Here is a 21,956-nt window from a genome sequence, read left to right on the forward strand (position 1 = left end):
CTGAAGATTGCATACGAAAGGATAGGTTTATGCAAATTAATTAAACAACAGCTTGTAGATCTGGAAACAATTTGTATTTGGCTGTATTCTCTTCTGATTTTCTTCTACATTTACTTTTAATATAAATGATGTCATTGCAGCAGGTAATGATGCTCTTGTGCTCAAAGGAAATACTTCACTGTCTGGTATCTAAATCATGTGATGGCAAACTACTGCAGATGGTAAAATATTGAACAGTGCAGTGTGGTGCATATGTATGTACCTAATCACAGAATGAAAACAACAAATCATTTAATCCAAAGAAAATATTTAGGAGAAAGTTATTTGGGGCCTTCATCATGAACAGTGCATGTAAACAACAGTGAAATGACCATCCTTCTGGGTTGGAAAGCTTATTTAGAGTCAGAGTTCAGACAGAAATTTCTAGTTAACTTTTTTCAAGAAAATGAGGATTTGTCAAATGTAACACTTTTGCAAGACATCTACGCAGAAAAATTGTGGAAAGGTGTTCCAGTGAGAGAGATTTAGAATATTTCAATTATGTATTCTGAGACCACGTAAGTGGCATACTTTCGTGCGCAATATAAAAACACTGGAAATTATACCAAAGATCTCATCAGTTTGAAACTGGTTTTGTAAGCTGGAATTTTTCTGAAACTTAGAAGAAAAATTTTTTATGTACTGCAGCTATTAGAAGTGGATTTTTTAAATTTCCTGTCTTCTATCCAGGTAGGAGCCAAAGGTAATTTTTACTAAATTTGTTATTTCAGATTTCATATTTGCTGAGTATAATGGAAGTGACTTGATAGGAGGTAAGAGCAAAAGGCAGTTCCATTCCCCGCTTTCTGGCCATTCCCTTGTCAATCCTTTAGAATAAGATGGGTTGAATCAGTTGTGTGACTCCTTATGACTTTGGTAACAGGGAAGAGAAACTGTTTCGGTTTGGTTTGGGTTTTTACTGTGATGACTAATTCAGTAGGCAGTTATCTTTTATGGATGTTCAGTCCTCTGTTTTTTGCCTCTGGCATGCAAAATGTAGAACTTGTTTCTTTTTGAACTTCATGGGGATGGTGGTAGTTGAACTTTTCAAGAGGAAAACTATGGGGACAAATGTTAGTTTGCATAGACTTCTCCCATTCCTTAAACAGCAGCTGTTAAGTTTTTACATTGTCAAGCTTGGAAGACTTCTGGTATGTGCTGTCTTTCATTTCTTGAACTTCTGTCACTGGTGTCTGAGAAATAGTCCTGTGATATAGTCATATGGACCCTATCAATCTTGGTTTAATGGAAAGTGTTTATGGAAAGCATTTATACATAGACAAAAATGAGATAAAAGCAGATTATGAGTACTGCTTTTTTTTTTTTATTTTCTAGCCTTATATTTCACTATAAAAGACTTCAAAAGTCTTTTACTTGCATTAGTAAAAGCTTGTGTTCCTGGGTGCCTTCCTCTTTAAGCAGTTTTGCTTGAAAGTGTCATGGGGGATTTCTATATATTTGGGAATAGAGCTATTTTGTATTGTGTATTATATCTATCTATATGATATACTGCGTACTCCTTAGATAACAGTAACTAACAGGTAATGTAGGAGGAGATATAACACACAGTTTGGTTCTCTCTTACTTTGTTTTGACTTTCCTCTGGCCAATATTGCCTTCTCCCAATGTTTAAAAAAGAAAAATATTATTTTTTTTTTAAAAAAGCTTTTTTGGTCTTCTTGGTTTCTTTGCATTGTTAGCATTCATATTTTCAAGTTACATTCCATGAGCTTTTCTCCAGTATTGTTGCAAATAAGAGTTGTATGAAGTTTCCTGACTCTAGGAACTGATACTTTAGAAAACTTCCCATAATCACTTGACTGTTGCAAGTTGTGGTGCTTGGTAACAGTATATATTAGAGTTCTGAGTGGCATTCTAGCTCAAACTGTTATAATAAACTACATGTAGATATTGGTCAGCCTTCCCTGAACTGTTTTAAAAATGTCTGATGTTACTTAAATATTTTTAATATACAGTGTACTTGCCTGTGGCTCTGTAGTTTATCTTCTCATCTCATATTATTTCATAAGTTTATCCTCACAAAACACCTCTGTAGTAGGGAGGTATTTTTATCTGTTCTACAAGTGGAAATTAAAGTGCAGAGAAACTTTACCTTTCTCATTATTACAAGTAAATGGATAGTGTATGATAGGCATCAGATACACTGCTTACATTCCTTGTGACTAAGTGGGGTGTGTGCAGTAAGTCTGGTTCATTTGGACAGGGGTTGACTACCTGAAATAGCTAGTGTGTGTGCGTGTGCGCGCGCACTTTGCAGCTCATGATGAAAGACTCAGGAAGTGCAGTATGTGTGCAGTAGCATTATGTGCTCCAACAATGAAGAGTGAAGTCAGGACACTCAGAATTTAAGATCTGGAAATCTCAAACAAACACAGAAGTGCTTCTGAATTGATTTGGACCTCTTTATAAGACAGAAAGAGGAAGCAACTGGGGAAAATGGGTGTGTAACCAAGCAATTCTTCTAACAATTAAAGCAAGCCTTTTTCTTTCTCCTACCCTCATAGAACGTAACAGACATTGTTGAGCTTTCCCCAAATTTATAATTACTGCTATAGATAGGACACTCTTGCCTATGTGGAAAAGCCTTGAAATTTGTCCTTCAGTCCAATAAAGTTGAATTATGATTTTATGCTTCTGGCTTCTTGAAAGCCATTCATTGTGATTGGGACAGTAGGTTGGTCATTATCTATGATTTGAAAAGTGTTGATGGTGTGACTTATGCAATAAACATATGAATATAGTTCCTGCTTTAAAGAGTTTGTGCTCTGTGTGTGTTTCTTCGTACGTGGCAGACAAGTGGTTTTATGCTTCGTGATCCAAAGGTATACCTCACAAATAACGACAATTCATTTTCTCTTTACTTTGCAAAGCTCAGTTTGTGAATAGGGTCTTTAACGTGTCGGTGTCATGACAAATTGGTACGAAGCAGTTATGTCACAAGCGGGATGATACCAGTGACCCAGCAAAAAGAAACAAGCACTTTGCATGTTGATCTGTTTTGTTAGAGGGCAATATTTGGCCCTGTAAGTGCAGGAGAGATGGACTGTTCATGAAAAGGGCATAAAGAGCTAACCCATATGATCCTTTGTCAGCTTGATTAAATTTAGTGTCAAGCATTCATTCATATGAATGATGAGCGGCATCACTGTTTATCTAATAAAAAAAAGTATTTCTATTTTTCCTGAAGTCTTTTATATGTTAATAGAGGCAAACGTGAATATGATCACATAATTTAAATGTGTAAGTAAAAAATATACATCTTTACTGGCAATGGGTTAAAAGTAAGATGTATATGTTTTATGCAAAGTAATGCAATTTCTTTGTTAATCATGCTGTTCAAGCCGTAAGTCCACACAAAACAGTGCTTTTAAACAAATAGAAAATAATGTTATTGTACCATTTATAACAGAAATGCTTAGGATATTTAGAGACTGATGCAAAGTATTTATTTGCATGCTTTAATGTATGCTCCTACTGTAATATTAATATACAAATGCAGAATTAAAATTGCAGGTGCTTGTATTAGCCCCAATTACAAGGTGTTAGGCTTTGCTTTTTAATAGTGGAAGAAACTCCAGTATTTAGAAAAAGGGGTACAACAGATGTAATTTTGGAAATAAATGCATGCCATTACAAGAAAACCGAAGAATTTCTTGTGAAACAATTGACCTTCTCTTAAATATTAAAAGAAAGCAAAGGGAAAAAGTTTAGATGTTTTTCCTCTCACCCTTCCTACCTTGCCAAATCTGGATTGCTTAAAACAACTGCTGGGAGTTCTGTTTAACGTTATACTTTGCATTCATTTGTGATTTGGGGGGGGGGGGGGAAGTCAAATTTGAGAGAGACAGTTTGAATGGCATGCTGTCAGTTTGGCTCTTCATGAATTGGCAGTGGTCTCATTTAGGACCTTCAAATATGTGTCTGCCTGGACAGAATGAGAACATTTTGCATGTTCTTCAGAAGACAACCACTCCTTGCTGCCTCACAGTATTCAGTGGTGCATGACAGTTGCCCTTCATTGCTGTCTTCTTCGAACTTAACCTTTGACCGTCCACTTAGTTGCCGCGCAACGGTTGGAGCAGGCCAAGATGTCCATGAATGACGGGCATTGGCCTGCAACGTGCTTGTCATTATTTGACTGTCAAAAGTAGCCTGCCATTGGGCTCCATCAAGGTTTCAAACCTATGTGCAGCAGTCCATATTACTTAACTTCCAAGACTGTCAACAGAAGGATCAAATGTGCATAAAAAATGTGTGTTGAATACATCTTTGATCATAATATAGGGAGATACTTTCTGTGTGTGCTAAATGTATTCATATGACTTTCACAGGGCCAAGAGGTTGAATCCGCTGCCATGGTAAAAAGTGAACTGTTGTCTCCTGTGGTCTAAGTTTCACATAACACAATTTAGATTTGAACAGCTCTGCCAGTTAAACTCTCAGCTTGTCTTGCGTATCCTATCAGTTTTTCAGCCAGCAGTATAAGCAGTGAGATACTAGACCAGTGGTGCCTGAGGTTAGCTGTCAAACCGGAATGTTATTTTGGATCTTGCTGTACTGTAATATTATAGAGGGAGGTCAGGCTGTGTGATTTGTAAAGCAGTTGTGCAAACTTAAAATGACTGAAATGTTGTTTATTTCGGGTACTTTTTTTCTCTAGAAAGAGTTGAAGAGAAGATGGAATTTATCATAAAAAAGTAAGAAACCTAAGGCAATGTAAAATGGTAATTTTTCTCTCGAGTACAGAATACAGTGTATAAAAGAGCATCAAAATTCAATATGAAGAGTCAGCAAGGCTGAAATTCACTAAGTAGTAAATGCTTGACACCGAAGATATTTAACAGGCATACATATTTGTATCTTCTGATAATGAATGCTGAAGACATTTGGGGCTGAGCCTCATACTTAATTTAACGAATGGGAATTGTACCCCTGGGTTAATTAGGAACGTAAGCTTGGTGCGTAGGTAAATCACTTATGCAAACTATCATATGTAAACAAATACTTTGAATTGCTTCATGCTTGGAAGAGTCATATCCTGCTTTAGTGTAATAGTAGCTATTCACTTGGGCAAAAGCCATCTGTAACTGCAATTTATTTTATTGTATTTCAAACATGTTTGTTTTCTTCTCTCAAAATATCTCAGTTCCTTTGCAATTGAAATGGTATCTCAAAATGACATCACAAAATACAAATATTAACTTTAAAAAATGGAGATTCACTACTGCTTGTTCATAATGACTTCTACCCAAAGCATAAAAATAGCATTATCTTGCTAATTGGCTATACAATTTTTTTTTTCTTCATGTTTCAAAACATCTTCATGCTAATTTAGTAAAAATGATAAAATCTTAGAAAGTGGTTAGTGGTTAGACTGCTTAGAAACAAAGAGTGTTATTTTCGTAATATTTTTTCCCTCTGTGTATTTTCTGAACCAGGTTTTATTTTTTTTCTGCTTACAATGTCATTTGCAAGAAACCTCAGTTCAGATACACTGATCTAAAAAATTAGATTGTGTCATGGAGATCTCTTAGTCTTTGGTTGTCTTGCTCTTAATCTTAAATGCTGTTGCTGTTTAATAACAGGCTAACTCTGATTTCAGTCTTTGCTGATGCATTAATACGTGCCGAGTATAAAATGCATGCATTCAGATGCGTGTTTGCATACATATATGTATATATGCACGCCATAAATGTGCAAAATTCTTTGGCAAATCAAGTGGTATATTGTTATATGTTAAAATCATGTTCTTCTAAACACTTTATTCTGGTCATGAAGTTGCTTGATTTGTTTCCCTTTTCTTGAGTAATTTATACTGACACAATATGTTTTGGTGAAGGAGGACTGAATTTTGAAAGTGTATATATGCAAATATGCAATCATTTAAGTGCATTTAAGCATACAAATAAATAATGAGTAGTTAAATAATGAGCCATTGTGTTTGTTGATATGGTCTCTGAACTCAGAACTACTTTCTTGGCCTCTGTGGTTTAAAAAATGTTACCAAAATGAATAGAAAAATTGACCACAATGTTTTCAAAATAAAGGAATGTTATTTTCCGTTTCAGAAAGACATTGCTCTTTCTCTTACTGTACAAATCAAGGTTTAATTTCTAGTGGGAGTTGTTAATACCGTTTGTAGTTGTGTTCCTGGGGAAAAAAAGTTTTGAATCTTCAAGCACAAATCTATTATTTCACTTAAAGTATGGAATACTTGTTCTTCCTCTAACCAGAGGCTGCTCTTTTGCCCATTTTGAAGTAACATTTTACACTTATGTGAAGAAGAAACTGAGCATTATTATGCAGTTTATTGCAAGTGAGTTTATATCTTTATATTTTTCCAAATAGAAAGAGTCCTTTTGTGAATGCTGTCCAGTCTGTGTAATAACCAAGCGTTTTGTGTTGATGTTCTTGCTCTAGCCCTGCAGATCTTTTTAATTTATCACTGTTTTAAAAGGATGTGGAGAAACCATTTTATTAACATAAAATGCAATAAAAAGTAAATTCTCATGTACAGGGGGTTATGTATTAACAATTAGGAGGTGGTGTCTTTTCCCATTGTCTTAAAAGAGATAAGGAACATTGCCATAAAAGTGTTTTTCTACTTTCTTTAAACATTAGAATAAAATGTTTGAAAGTGAAAACAGAGTGAATAAAGACAACAGCAGTTAAGTGTCATTATTTTGGTTTGTGTTCTGAATAAAGAGTATCCTGACTGAAAGCAAAATGTTCTAATCAAGCAAAGAAACTTTTGAATTTGTTTTCAGGATGGCAGGAGGTGTACGTGTGCTTTTTTTTCTTTTTTCAAATTCCAAAAGCGTTCAAAAACTGCATGCATGTTCTTGAGAGGTTAAACATCCATGATCCTCTGTGGTGTTATAGGAGAAAAATAAATCCTATTACCCAAAATAAGAGAGGTAGATACCTTAAGGGAGGTGCTTTGTTGTCACCTATACTGTCCACAGTACAAATATCAGCTTGTCACAAAGGTTGAGACCTTTGTAGTGCGTTCTTTCAGGGTACAAATCTGTCTTTCTTCTGGCTTTAATGCAATAGCTGTGAAGTATCTGTATTAGGTAAAATAGAGGTTAAGGCACCTTAAGGGCACTGAATTCTTATCTCTTTTTACTAGCAGTGGTGTCAACATGTACTAAAATGTGATGACCTACTCTCCTCTTTGATAAAAAGGAAAATGACCTGTCTACTGTGGATGGTGATAGAGTTGCCTGGGGCAGATTATATTGTCACCTTCTTTAGTATTGGTGTGTAGAAAAATAAAAAAGGCCAGGATATTTCTGTTTACCATAGAAGAATTTGACATTTCTAGCTACTGGTAAAATATACTTGGGGTAGAAAGAAGGAACTGCTTTATGCTGCTAACAAGGTTGGGAAGAAATGCAGAGATTCTTTATTGTGTGAGCCCTTGGTATCACAGGACACATGATACATATCAAGAGATTCCTTCTGACCACTTCAGACACTCAAGGTTCAAGTTCTGCATTTAACCCTGCTTTCTACTTGTCTGTGGCCTTTTGGTACACAAAAACCTGACATCTCTAGAGTCATGTCTTGAAATTCTGATGTACCTGTGTACACTTAAGTAATGCAAATAACAATATTTCTTATATTCTGGAAATAACTGGTGTCCTATTCAAGACCCTTTTTCTGTAGCATTCCAAGCCATTTATAGTTTTGTAACAATTAATTTAGCAGTCACTATAGTTAGTCATTTAGTTTAACTGTAAGTGGTGAAATACATAAATACCTTTGCGAGTTGATTTAAACTGTAAAGCTGGAACATCTCAAACTGTTAAATGTACTTTAAGCTATTAGTAATATTTCTATAGCATTCTGTAAATTGAATGAAGGTGCTTTCATGTTAATCAGAAACTGGATTTAAGGATGAAAGAAAGATTTCTCTTATACTTTTTATCAGTATCTAAGAATAGGGCATGTTTCAGCATTTGTTCACACTTTGCAAGATGGTGATGGAATGCAGAAGACGCTTCTTGTGTGAGTTCCTTGCATAAAAATTTTGTCTTTGATTTCAAAGCTCAAAGATTTCTTTCTGAGGTATGATGAAACAGGCCCGTAAGTTAGATTTGTTTACAGCATCCTCTTAGAAGATAAGTGCAGTATCTTTTACCAGTGCTTTATTGGGAGCTTTATGGGCCTTATGCCTGAATCAGTCACTTCTATCATTTATTCCTTAGCAGTTAAAAAAGCCTGAGAATAAATCAGTAGTTTGAGGTAATGAAAATGTATAAAGCTACCTTTTATATGGTGTAACTTATGAAAATTGAAAGATAAATGATTCATTTAAAATCCGGCCCCTTCAATGGACTAATTTGGTGCTTGCTGAATAGTATTCAAAAAACAAACAAACAACAGTTTTGTTACAGGAATGAGACTTCAGAGGATGGGAAGTTGATTTCCTATTGCCAAACTGATAATTTTTTTTCTCTCTACACTAAAGTCTATGGCCAAAATATGCATTTTTTTGACGAGTGAAGAGAAGCTATGGTAGCCATAAGAGAAAGTAAAAAAGTTTCTTTAAAAGGCACGGAAGCCTTTTAAAGAAAGTGTAAAAAGCATAAATTTTGGTCTAGTTTCTGCCATTTGTAAATGAAACTCCTTAAACTATTTGTATCCTAAAGCTTTAAGTGTTTATAAGGAAGGTAGAAATCTGTTGGTATTGGCTTGAATTACAGTAGAATAAGATGAAACTAGAAAGTCAATGTTAACTTATTTAAATCAGATCAATGAAGTGTCTTGTTACATCCTGAAAATTCTGGCATTATATTCTTCTTCTGAAGCCTAAACAATTTAGCATTCGTTTTCCCTAATTGTTTAGAAAATTTTTTTTTTAAAGCATGGAAAAGAGGAGATAACTGTCAGACCATCCTGAAAAAGGACTTTTAGCAGACAATGCTTTTCAACTTGTTGAAATGGTACTTAAGCTGGGACAATTTTGACTCAAAAGTCCGCAGTTTCCTTGAAGTTGGTACTGTGCCATGGTATCAAGTGCTATAAAGTTGACTTCTGCTTGAAAGCATTTTGAGCATGATAAGCTGATGAATTAAATCAAATTTATTTTAAACTATTAAAAGTATAGCAATATCTGTGGCAATATTAATTTAATCCTGACATCTTTTGGTATGGTTATAAACTGGTACATGGATTAAAAAGTGAAAGAACAGTTACGTCCCAAGAATTTGGGTTTATCAAGACTTGTAGAATGTTTCTAAAGATATCCTAGAAAGGTAGTAGCTAGATATAAAGTAAAAGCTTATCGCTTTACAGAACTTTCCTCTTTCGATTTCTAAGTGTATATAGAATTCAATATTACATTGGCTCATACTTGACTGGCCGTCGTTTTACATGAGTTTATCATTTAAAGAGTGTTTATTAACAAGCTGAGTTACTTATCTTTTTTGTTTGTTTCAAAATCGATGGGTTTTTTATTTTTTTCTTTTAAATACTTTTATTCTAAGGAAGTTATGTCAAGAACTGGAGATAATCCAGTTCTTAAGAAAAATAGAGAATGAAGTCAGTAGTGCAGGCAGGCAACGAGCGATGAAGGAACAAAATAAGAACTCAGCAAATAGGGTCTTGCTGGAAGATGGTAAAATATTAAGGCAATGTGTTATTTTGGGGGGAAGATTAAATAAGCAGAAAAGTGACACAAAAATGAGTGATGGAGAATCAATAAAACGTGAATTAAAAACCCAGACACCTAGTGGATTCCAGTGTAATATCCTAGCATTTATTTGACTGGAATGTAATCAGTGACTGTTGTGTAAACTATATATAAATGAATTTACATGTGTGTTTTGCTGTTTAAAAGATTTACTGTCATTTTCTGAAAAGGAGCTATTACTGTAAGGACATGTGAAGGGCTAGCTAAGACTATCCAACCCTTATACTAACATGGCTGGAGAGAATAGGTTGTGACTGATATGCCAAAGAGTAAGAGGAACAAATCTTTTGCAAACCCAGCAGCCTGATCAGGAGGAGAAGACTTTTGCTCCTCTTCTCTTTTGCCTCACCTTAAGTGATATTGCAGCTGAATTTTGTAAAAAGAAGCTTGTGGATATGGTGGTACTTATATTCAGATGAATCTAGGTGAGGCTGTTTGGTAAGTGCATCATTTTTTTTTAAAGGCAAGTAACTTTTTCACTTGGACATCTGCTAACTCTTGTTTTATGAAAAGTAGTGACCAAGAGTAATTAATTGACACTGAGGAAAAAAATGGAAGATTTTTTTAATATGGGGAATGTTAACATAGCTACAATTAAAAAAAAAAAAAAAATCCAAACAAATAGTTTGCAAGAACACACAGCCTGCTGATGCATAAGTACCTGCTGGGACTTGGTCTTTGATTCCTTTAGAGAGGTAGCTGGTTGAAATGGTCTGAACTACTCTGTCAGAGGAGAGAATGTTTAGGACCTCTTCCCTTATTTTCAGAAAATCTCCTTTGCATGTGGAATCTTCTCTACTCTTGTGACCCTGGGCCTAATCTTCTCTCCTTTCTAATTTAGCTTGGAATTCTTTGTTTGAGAATTCCAAATTTCATCTGCGTGTGCAAAATGGCAGAACTTTGCATGCATAATAAAAGCTCAGTGACTTCTTGACAGTGCCAGTGGCATGATTAATTCCCATGCATAATATATTCAGTCGTCCTGTGCATATGCGGTGACAATACAAGCAAAGGGGAATGAAGGATCCCCATGGATGATGTCTGGGAGAGAACTCTTGTCTTGCTGTCAAATGTGTTTGCCTCTCCCTAACTCCCCATAGATCTCTTTCTCCTTGGGCTCCATGCCAATTGCAGCATCTTCCCCATCTGGTCAGTATCATGAAGCTGGACCACACCTCAACCTCTTTCATCTCTAGCTGGCAAGTTTGTGAGACTCTTGGTAAAGAGACAGAAAATGCAAGATAGATGGCATTTACCTAAGGCACCTTTATATAGTAATCCCTGGTGTTTGCCACATTGAGTCTTTTCTTCTTAATAAATTAGTACTGTTTACAGAAAATCATGCCTGGTGTTTTGACTGCAGGAATTTTGTATCAGATAACTTCATGCCTCATATCCCAAATATTAGGGCTTTTATTGTGATCATTTGTAGAAATGAGCCAGACTTTTCTTGGCTAACCTTATTAGTGTTAATCAGTTGTGTTTGTAGCATGCCATATAGTTTTTTGGGGCTTCGACAGATAATTTCTAGGCATTATTACATGTACAGTAGTAAAAATGTTAAGATATTGGAGGTAATGAAAAGATTTTTAACTAAGACCAGCAAAGCTCTCAAACTAGAAAATTACCTCGGTTTCTTTTCTGACGTGAGCAGTTGCTCTTGCATGGTCTAAACTGGGATCACGTGATGCCTATAAATGTTAACACGAAGCCTTAGAGAACTTCTGCTGACAAGCCAGTATAGGTTTATGACATTATGCTGGCAAAACTGTCTATGTCACATTTGTAGCTACATATGTGGAAAGGTATAGTACATTTTGCTAACTGTAGTTTTTAGGCAGGTATAGTGATTTGATGTCATGCTGCACATATTTCTGTATCATAGTAAACAAAATATTTATTATATCTATCTCATTAAATTAATAAATCAAGTAGGTTTTGCAGCTGTGTTTTAATAACTAGATAAAGTATAATCTGAATTCTGGCTGGTTACCAATGTTTATCAATGATGAAAAATTACAGATTAGTCTGTGTTTCCATATTCAGAACATTTACACAATGGATATATTGTTACGGTTGTCGTTTTAGTTCTGATTATTACTCAGTATGTCTATTGCAATTTTCTCATATACAGCTGTTACTGAGGTCCATGTGTAATAGATGGAATGACTTTGTCCACCATTTATTTTATGAATAGCCTACAGAAACATTAGTGTTAATAATATTATCCACTTAATGTACATAACAGTTTATAATATGGATAGATGAATAATGTGTTGCACTATTTAAATTTTATTGGAATGAGATAAATAGATCTAGTGCATTTTTGTTGGTAAATGCAGTGTTAAAGTCATCTGGTGGATTTAAAAAAAGTCAGTTCTAAGCAAAGTGATTGCAACTACTCTGTTACCTAATATGTGAATAAAATAATTTTGACTTAAAACTGGTTTGTTTGGGGTTTTTTGAATCAAGAGCAAAATTTCCTTTTTAAAAGAAGTAAGAGTATCAGCTATTCAAGTTCTTTTTTTAAAGGGGTGTATTCTGCTAATAAAGGGAACTAGGTAGGAAAACTTAAGCAATTTGGGGTTTTTGCCCAGTAGCAAGAAAGTTTACATGACATGTGTATCTTGTATTAAGCATAGCTAAACTAAATTTACCAGTTTGGTAAATATGACATACAGCTCTGCTTAAATAGGAAAAATAATGGCCTGTATAGGAAGCAAAGTAAGACCTTGTCTGATGTGCTGTCCCTTCTCAATTTAGGAATTTTGACAGTTTCTACTTTTATCTCTTTTTTTCACTTCATGCGTATACAGATTCGAGGAGCTTGCACAGCAGTTCTGATTCTTTTTCGCAGTTGTCTTAACTCTTAATTGTTTGCTTTTTTCCCACTGCTAATTCATGGTTTTAGGATTGTGTACTTCAAGATGAGAGAGAGAGAGTGACTGCCCCGCTAAAACAGCAATTGAAGATTTCCATAGGGAAATATATTGAATTGTAGAATTCTGTTGTATGCTTGGATTGTCTAGTTGCCATTATTACTAGAGGAAGATGGTAAATAAGCAGCTTTGGGAATCCTGTTTACATACAGGATTTGTCCATTTGCCTCCAGCCTTTGATTCACCTTTTGTTTTGTTTTCTAAGAGTAAAAAATATTTGTGTGTTATTGAAGCACAAGCTACTTTTGCTTCTGATTAATCTCTTGCATCAGAAGGTGGGCATTAAACAAATTTTGGCTAAGTGGAAATGACTTTTAGGCAGCCAGCTTCCTAGCTCTTCTTGTTCTTTATTGGCTCTTTTGGCTTAGATCAACATAGGAAGGCTTGGTTTTGTAATCTTAAGAGGAATATTACCTTTTTTTTTTTTTTTTTCCTTTTCTAGTTTTGGGTAATTGGGTAATATTCTGATTGTATGGAGGAGAAACTCCTTAGCCTGTTTTGTCTGATTAAGTAGGGCTTCTCTAAATTGACTCTTAAGATACTGTTTTTGAAAATGTCATTGTATTACAAATAGTAAGGATATACTTTGGTTTCATGAAAATGCTTTGGAATATTAATTAAGTACATAGAGAAACCATAATTAATAAGCACAACTGAGTTTTTTTTCAGTTATTTTTTTCAGAATAGACAGGCACGTAAACAGAAAATCTCCAGTTAATTATGTAGAGGTTATGCTGTTTGAGTCTGAGAAAATGAAGTTCAAGTTTGACAGCAGTATTTAAGTATGTAACATAAGAATAGCAGTTCTGATATTTTCCTTGCTGTGTTAAGACAAGTTTGATAGGTAGAGGTGATATGTATTAGACCAACTTGTAAAGTTATAAAAGACAAGGTTGAAGAAGGGCTTGTGAGCCCTAAAGCTAGTCTGACTTTACCTAGTGATTCTGGGGTATCTTATAAAAGACAAACCTACGGCTATTACCCTACCTTCAACTGTTGTGGCTACCATAGCACAATGTATTTTGGGTTAGTTCCACTGCCCACCCTCCCTCCCTGTTGTACTTTATAACAGACAAGCTGTGCTATGCAGACCAGTTAGTCTTTGTTGCTGAAGTTGCACAATTCATCTGTTTAACTCCATAGATCTCAAAATAACTGACAGGTGTTTGGCATATTTAGTCTTGAATTTTTAATGAATTTTTTAATTATATTTTTAACTATGTGGTAAGTGGTTTAACTGAGTGTGTACAGGAAACTGTCTGTACACTTATGCACATCTAGTGGATTCTTCTACTAAATAAAATACCTACCCAGTCTTTCTGCCATAAGAGGTATGTCTTCATACTTGTGTATTCACAAATTTCTTAACATTACTGATACTTTGTCATTTAAACTCTGTCCATTCTGAGCTACATTGTAGTACAGGGATTCATAATAAGCAGTGATCTACTAGAATTTTAGGACCACCAGAAGACTGCAGAGAGCTGTCTGGTATTTTGCCTCTAGTCCCAAAAAGTACCTGAAGTTTTGGTGAAGGATAAAATGTGCGCACCACATACATGTGCTTTGCTTCCAGGCAGTTGTACAATATTGTAATTTTCTTTCTTAGGAGAACATGTCACCTGTTATTTGTTTGGGACCATCTATAATTCTATTGCAAAGTAAAGTTAATTTACTTCCAGCTTTTATGTGATTGTTTTCTTAAAAATATAGAGCTTCTTAGAAGTTATGTAACATAGAACAAATGAAGACTAGCACAAAACTGGTATTTTAGCAGAATAATTTTGGTATCTTCAGTGTTTTTTCTGGTTACTCTATCAGTTCTTTTCACAGTTTTGGTGGGTTTTTTTCCGCTTACTACCGAAAAATTACATCAAATGCAGGATAACAGAACACTGTCAAACTAAGAAGGTTTTATATGGACAGCATTAGACAGGAGCAGAAAGATCCAGTGCACTAATAGGCACGCTCACATGAGCTACCTAGTCCATTGACAGTTTTTTCCTTTGTTCTCCCTCTCGACCCACTTTCTGCCAGTGATTTGTGACATATTTTGTAAGAGATCAAATAAGCCCTTGGCACCTGATTGCAATGTAGTGCTTGTTTACAGTTGCATTTTTGAAGGACCTCTAGACAAGATGGAAGGTTTAAGTTAAAGTAATTAAATTTGCATCTGCTCTGTGACAGGAATTTTCTTATGTATGCATCCTGTTGAGCAACTTCTACCGTAATTGGCCATGAAGTACCAAAAGAAAGATGCAGGTAGACAAAATCATTGTTGCCTACTACTAAAATCTGTCATTGTATTTCATAAGGACTGGCTTGTACCTGGGTTTGTGCCTGGTTCTTTGAAATATGGGAATGCCTACTTTTATTTGGGAGGGGGAAGGGAGAGATTTCCAAAGCATTAGACCTTTCTCTGGGTCTTTTCACACTGCTTAAGTGAGGCTAGATGTCTAAAATGCCTGTTGTTACATTAACCTCTTTCAGAATTACTTTTGTTTTCTGGAATGTTAGTTACTATTTGTTTTGTAGTTATCGGCTTTTTTTTTTTTTTTTGGCATGTCTACCTTTGTCCTTGGGCAGATTCCTGAGCTGTTTGATAGTTGCATAGCTAGGCACTGAAGCTACTTTCTTTCATCACTTGATGATTTCTTGATCATTAAAGGTAGGTCTGATGTGGGGTGTTGTAGCTGTGCTGAAGTCGCTGGCATTGTACTCCTTTTGGTTGGATTCAAATTTAACCAGATGTTATCACTTCTACTTACATCTGTAGATGTAATTATTTTATAACAGAGTGGTTTTGTTTATATGGTAGTTTAGGGACAAAATGAATATTTGATTGATATTATTAATGTGAGAGTTTCTTCATGTTTTTTTAAGTCTTGAAACAACCTTGGAGGAAGATAGAGGACTGGAGAAATAAGCCTTAGGAAAACTGATTGATTTGGTCATATTCAATGCAAAATTAGGAAATTAGCACTGGAAATCGAATAAAAGGTTCTTCTGACTCCAGGTGTGTTCTAACAGCATATCCTACTGGTTAGTACCTTATAGTAATAGCAGTGACACACTCCTCCTCCCCTGCCTCCCCCCCCCCAAAAAAAGGCTTTAGGAAAACTAGGCTATCACTAAAAAAATACAATGGAAAGTGTCTTTTGTTTTGGGGGGTTGTTTTGTTGTTCCCCTCTCAGCCATCTGTTATGAGTGCATTAAATGTTTAGTTGTCTTCTCAGACATTTCAGTAGATGATTTGTAATGGGCTTTGATAAGAATTGCCTGTAACTTTTAAGTGTGTAACCAGCTTACTAGTTGACCAGTAGATTAAAAACAAGCAATGAAGTTTCAGTTAGTGTCCCACAGCATTCTTCATCTTAGAGTAGCTCTTAGAGGCCCTAAGTGAGATATGAATCTCTGTTATTCTGCATACTATGCACGTGGTCTCTCCCAGTTATGTGTAAAATGCTGACATAAATAAATGTGGCATAGAATTTTTGTTCATGTTGCACAACCCAAAATTTCTGTGGTGTTTTTTTTTCCCCCCCTCCATGTTATCACTTAGTTATTTAGTTCAGATGAGTAAGTACTAGGTTGCTGTTAGTTGGCAGAACTCTCAGGCAGTATTTAAATTGACTTTATTCTAGAACTATCTGCACATGACTTATGCTCGGTAGAATTTTTTTTTTTTAAAGCAAACACTTATTTGCGGAAATACTACTTTTTCTATATCCAGTTCATCACAAATTTGTTAGTAGCCTGGTCGTTTATCCTTTAAGTTATCAAGTTTAATTTTTTTACTGAGCTGCTGTCTAGTAATGTGTGATTCCCAGGATCCTCATGTTCCTACCAACCGGAGAATCTATTTTTCTTTTAATGTGATAAAGGTAAGTATTAATTCTTGTAAGTCAGAAGGCAACCAAGACACACTAAGTAAGTAGACTGAAGATAAGTAAGGTTCTTTTCTTCTTGTATTGTTTTGAATGTGGACCCTGATTTGAAAGATAAATTAAGCTGAACTTGATGAATAGCATCTTCTGTTTGCATTTTAAAAGCTAAAGACATATTTTATAGTTGCTTTGAATTTACCATGCTTAATTATCCATTCTTTGTTGTATATTATGGCCAAATGCAGCTGATATGATGTAGCATAACGTACACTTGATATTGTTGAGATTCCTCTTGTCAGTGAGATTTGAAGTAACATGCTATGATGTTCACCTAATACCATTTGAAGTGGTTTTATGAGGACCAAGAATTATTTGCGTCTTGCATGACCTGTCCTTATTGCTACTTTTGAGTACAATATAGGTTAGGAGAAGTAATTATTTTCAGCCTACTGACCACAAGCAAGATTAATAGCTTTTGAAAGGGCTGTAATGAAAGGCTGACCCAACTGGCTTTTGTATTATACCTTGTTTATCCTACTCTCATCTCTATCACCTTTGGGCTACAACAAAATGTAATTTATGTTAGCAGTGCTTCATAGAAGGTGAAAGGTCATATTTTTAATGAGGGTAGCCCTGATTGGGATTCAGGTTTTAAAATGTTGTGTGGTAGAATACAGTCAACAAAGTCCATGTAAACAAAGTGATTGCAGAAACGGGCAAGAAAACCTATTATTTGGAAGGAAATAAGACTGCTTTCTTTTACTAGGCATTGGTAAAGATCTGTTAGCAGAATTTAAATAACTACGAAAAGGGATTTAATGAAATACTGGCATTGTGACAGTCAAGTCTAAACCTTTATAGTTTGGGTGGAATGCTGGGTTCTTTGTACTGAAAAAAGTATTTTGCAGATAATCGATTTCCTCTTTCTTATTTTGATGCTGTTTGCTAAAAACAACTTTTCATATAAAGATATATATATATATTTCTATCCATCTTTGACTTGAGCAGGGCAGAAATGAAATGACCACCTGTGCTTGTTCCAGGGAGAAATATGCTGTACAGTGCAACTGAGCTTGTCCATATTTGGAAAGGTTAACCCTAATACTCAACTGATTTTGAGTTTTCCCTTTGGCAGGAGAAGTTGCATTATATTTGAGTACAGTTTGTGAGATTGAGCAATGGTGTCTATTAGTGTTGTGTTCACTTCAGTAAAACCGAACTTTTGAGTGGTATGCTTTAGTGATAGACAATGCTGCTGGATTTATTTGTTGAATGATGTTAGTATTAGAATTCACTGTTACTTACATAACCATTTTTCACAGAACATGCCGCCTCCTCACAGAAGCCAAAATTTTTTGAAGTAGGCTATAACTTCAAGAGAATTCTAGTCAAAAGAAGTTTAGCAGGTGCAGGGAGAAGTTTTAGGGTGTAAGAGAGGAAGGTAAAGATTTCAACTCGGAGTAGTCAAAAGCTGATTTGAAAGAAGTTCTTGGATTTGGGTTTTCAGCATTCAAATGCATACCCTGTGTGACTGCTGCTTCCCATTGAAAGCTCACTCTTGTCTTTCACTTGTGTATGTTTTTTGCAAGTGACAAATTGTTTCAGTTATGTTCCAGAAAGGAATGGGAAACACTTGAGAGATTTTGAATTTCATTACTGTTTGTGGAAACAACTTCTAACCTGGGTTTAGTCTGAAGTTTGCATAGAGAAGAATGGTGAGGTGAGCCCCTTCAGTTATTTACAGCCAAACTGCCTTTCATGGAGATAAAAATTATCAAATTCTGAGCTCTTATATGTTGGATTTTGCCATGTAAAAAGTTCTGTGTTAGAATAGAGAATAATTGCTAACTTTCCGATATGATGGCATGGTAACTGATGTTAAATGTAGACTCTGTAACAGTAACCACCATGTGCAAAACCACAAGGCATATAGGATTCGCTTTGTGTGGGATTTCATATCGGAAGTTTGAGAGGAGAGTAGTTTAGATTATGTAAGAGCTGCAAGACTTTGGAGAGGTATTGTGCTGATGTCAGATGCTCTTTTTCCCTGATTTTGCACTATTTTCTGTATGTAATGCTGCATCATAATTAAATATTGGATTGTGCCCCTGTATGACATGTGAAGCAAAATATTGAGACCCTGTTCTAGCAGTTTGGACATTGGGTTTCTTCTCTCCAACACTCCCCCATTCCTGCAGTTGTACTTGACTGCCTTTTTAACCTAGGTCAGCCTTGCTATGCTGTCCTCCTGCAATGCCATTCCATGCTTCTGTCTCCCTTCTTCCCTATCGCAGCACTCCCCTGTGTCTTTGGGCTCCTGCTGTCTGTTGGCAAGGAATAGAATCACATGTTACTTTAAAGCAACATAATGTTGGGATTCCCCTTCTTTTCTTCAGTGTCGATAGGTCTTGAACTATTAATGCAAATCTTCAAAATGATTCTTTTGAATTTACACTTGTTTTACATTATTTTATAATTAAGTTTTAGTGTTTAAAGAGAAGAAAGGAATGGAAGTTTTTCCAGTGATTAAATATTAATTTTATTCACATTTAACCTTAATTTACATTAAGAATGTTAACTGAAAGGCAGATCTTTTGAATTCAATGTTTTCATTCCCTTCTAACCTCGTTGATGAATAGCTGGATCTTGTCATATGTTCATAAAGGATGATGGTCCACTGGGATAGAAGAAATAATTGTGCTGTCTTGCACATTCTAGTATGGTCTGTTTGTGATGCTTACTGTTTCCTTACAAATAAAAAAAATCCCTTTTGTCTAAACTAAAACTGAGATTTGAAGCAACAACTTGTGTCAGACCACTAGAGAGACCATCCTGCTTCTCATATGGCTAATTATTTTTGGTTTATTTCAACAACAACATTCTCCTTAAAAATTACAACACTATTATATTTAAAATATTTTTCTTGTTAAAGGCTTCTCTTTTGCTCTTTTGAATGAGACTTTTATAAGCTCTTCTTACTTAGGTGCTTCTGCTTAAGTCTTAAAAGAATGAACAAACAGACCAGCCTTAAGCACTCTGAAAACCCAGTCACTCCTGTATTGTCCTCATTTGGTGTTTTGTATGTAGGTGAAATTAAGGCTATAGATTATGAAATATTATGCTTCATTTTATATATTTCATATCCAGATTTCTCTTACATACAAACTGAGAGACTGATTTGGAGACCTGTTTAATCCTATGCAAGCCTTTTGAGGACTCTAGCAATTTATCTTCTCTGTCTTAACAGGAGTTCAGTGTTTTGGAAATCTGATTTCTAAGGTATTTTATTGGAAGGTGTATTAAGTGATAAGATTGATGATAAAATCTTGTATTACACACGTGATGTATCTGTTACATACAGTGCTATGAATTTAAGTAAATACAAAAATATTGTGATGCATGCAACTACAACTAGGGGTAAAACTGACCACTGATGTTTATTTTGATTTGTTTTCAGAGAATTATGTTAACTAAAATGCACTCAGTATACTCTTCATAAAATCTGTATTTCTTACCTGGGAGTTCTGGTAACATAAAATTTATTTCTGTAATTAAAATTGTTTACAGAAGCCTGAGTAAAAGTACGGTCTTCATATTGTATAAACTGCTATAGCCCTAGTTTTGCATACTCTACAGTTGGGTGCTTTTGCAAATGATACAGACCTTTGTGCGCAGTGTTTAATAAATTATTGAACTTTGAAGAATCTTTGAGAAGTAGGGCCTGCATGTGACTGAGCAGTAGACACGAATAAATGTTATCCTCAAGTGTATCTAGCAGACAGTAATAGATGCTTGAGCAGACAATATGAGCACTGAGTGAATGATGGTAATAACATTAAATATTCACATATAGCAAAAGCGTCTTGACAGAAAAAAAGAGACTGTCTGTAACAAGGTGGATAAAACCTAGTGTAATATAGTGTAATATCTTTCTATAGGACAACTTTCTGTTAATAACTAGCAGCATTTCTCTGTAAGATGCATATTATAAAAGCAGTTGTTTGGGACTCACAACTACTGTATTTCAGTCTACCGATTTTATGCGACACTTTAAAATCTGTGAATCTTTACTGTCATACAAGACAGTTTTCAAGACTTCATCAGTATAATCTCCTGGAGCCGATATCACTCCATACTTACTATAATGTAAAAATTATTACTAAGTTTAGGAATAAGAATTAGTAATTGGATAATAATCAAATGTTTAATATCAACCAGAAGTACATTTTGACCTGTACATTACTAGAAGCTCAGAATCACTCTGCTTTGCTTTACCTTATTTTTATGTTGGATTTTCTAATATAGGAGCTGTCTTGAGAATTGTGTCCAAAAGAAAGTTGTACTGTGGCTGTACTCAAAAGAATTCATGAAAGCAAGAAGCAATAGCCTTCTCCTTCCTGCCCTTTCCACTGCTGAGCAGTTTCATGGGTATAAATCCATTTTATTCATGTCCAGAGTCCTTGAAGTGCATGACACTTGTTTATGTGCCCTTGTTTTTTTTTTTGGGGGGGGGGGGGGAACCTGCAAATTATGATTGTAGAACAGTTGGTATTGCTTGCATGGTACTTTTTAAAATAGGTCATGCTTGACATTCCACGTGATTTTTAAAGGAAATTACGGTATCAGAAGCACAGGATAACAACTCAATTTTTATACTGAAGAATAGATGAATTTTGGTAGAGGTTCTTATGCTTCTTAATGCATTCCAAACAGCTTTCAGTTATAGGAAAGAAATAAAACAAAGGGACAGTAAATTGAATTTTTTTTAAATACTCTATGAAGCCTGTATTGCTATGATGAACCTGTTTGCATTTAATGATCTGTCATGTCATGTAATTAAAGCAAATTAATATTGAAAATGAAGTAAAATGGAGTACTATCAAGCCACTTTTTCCATATATTCATTTGCTTGTAATCGCAAAAGAGAACATAGACCACAATTTTAGAATTTGTTGCTTTAAGTCATCACTGAGATTGTTGTTTTGTTTTAATATTTTTGTGGCAAAGATAATTCCTTAGAAGTGGATACTGGAAACTTTGTTTTACTTTTTTGCTTAGAATTCTTCCCCTGATTACTGCTTTTGTTGGAAAGATGCTTAGTAATTGGTTTCTTACAGGTGGCTTCAGCATGGGTAGTGGTTCAATGTTCTTAAGTAATCAGCATCCCTGAGAATACGAATGTGGAATATCTAAGGCATATGACCAGTTGAGCATTGGTCAGTCAAGCGTTTTTTGAGGTATAAGGGCAAATACATTTTTCCAGCTTTTAAGGAAAGAATCTTAATCCTTTGGAGGAAAGGGTTGGTATACTGCAAGGCGGAAGAATGTTACATTCCTGCAAATAAGTGAATTACATGTTTTATAAAAGGA

The 21,956-nt window shown here is 35.1% G+C and overlaps 1 protein-coding gene across 6 annotated transcripts in view; it reads left to right on the forward strand.

The window, feature by feature from the left end:
* The window catches only part of FTO (FTO alpha-ketoglutarate dependent dioxygenase), a 260,795-nt gene that overhangs the window by 8,548 nt on the left and 230,291 nt on the right, over window positions 1-21,956 (forward strand). The window contains exon 1 of one of the 6 annotated variants that reach the window (XM_075040266.1): window positions 3,990-4,757. The exons of the other annotated variants lie outside the window; for them this stretch is intronic. The gene's annotated coding sequence lies outside the window, so the exon portion shown is untranslated. Of the gene's footprint in view, window positions 1-3,989; window positions 4,758-21,956 lie in introns of those variants that run through there. 6 annotated transcript variants of the gene reach the window in all.

Source organism: Buteo buteo, chromosome 11 (genome assembly GCF_964188355.1).
Source record: "Buteo buteo chromosome 11, bButBut1.hap1.1, whole genome shotgun sequence".
NCBI classification, from domain to species: domain Eukaryota; kingdom Metazoa; phylum Chordata; class Aves; order Accipitriformes; family Accipitridae; genus Buteo; species Buteo buteo.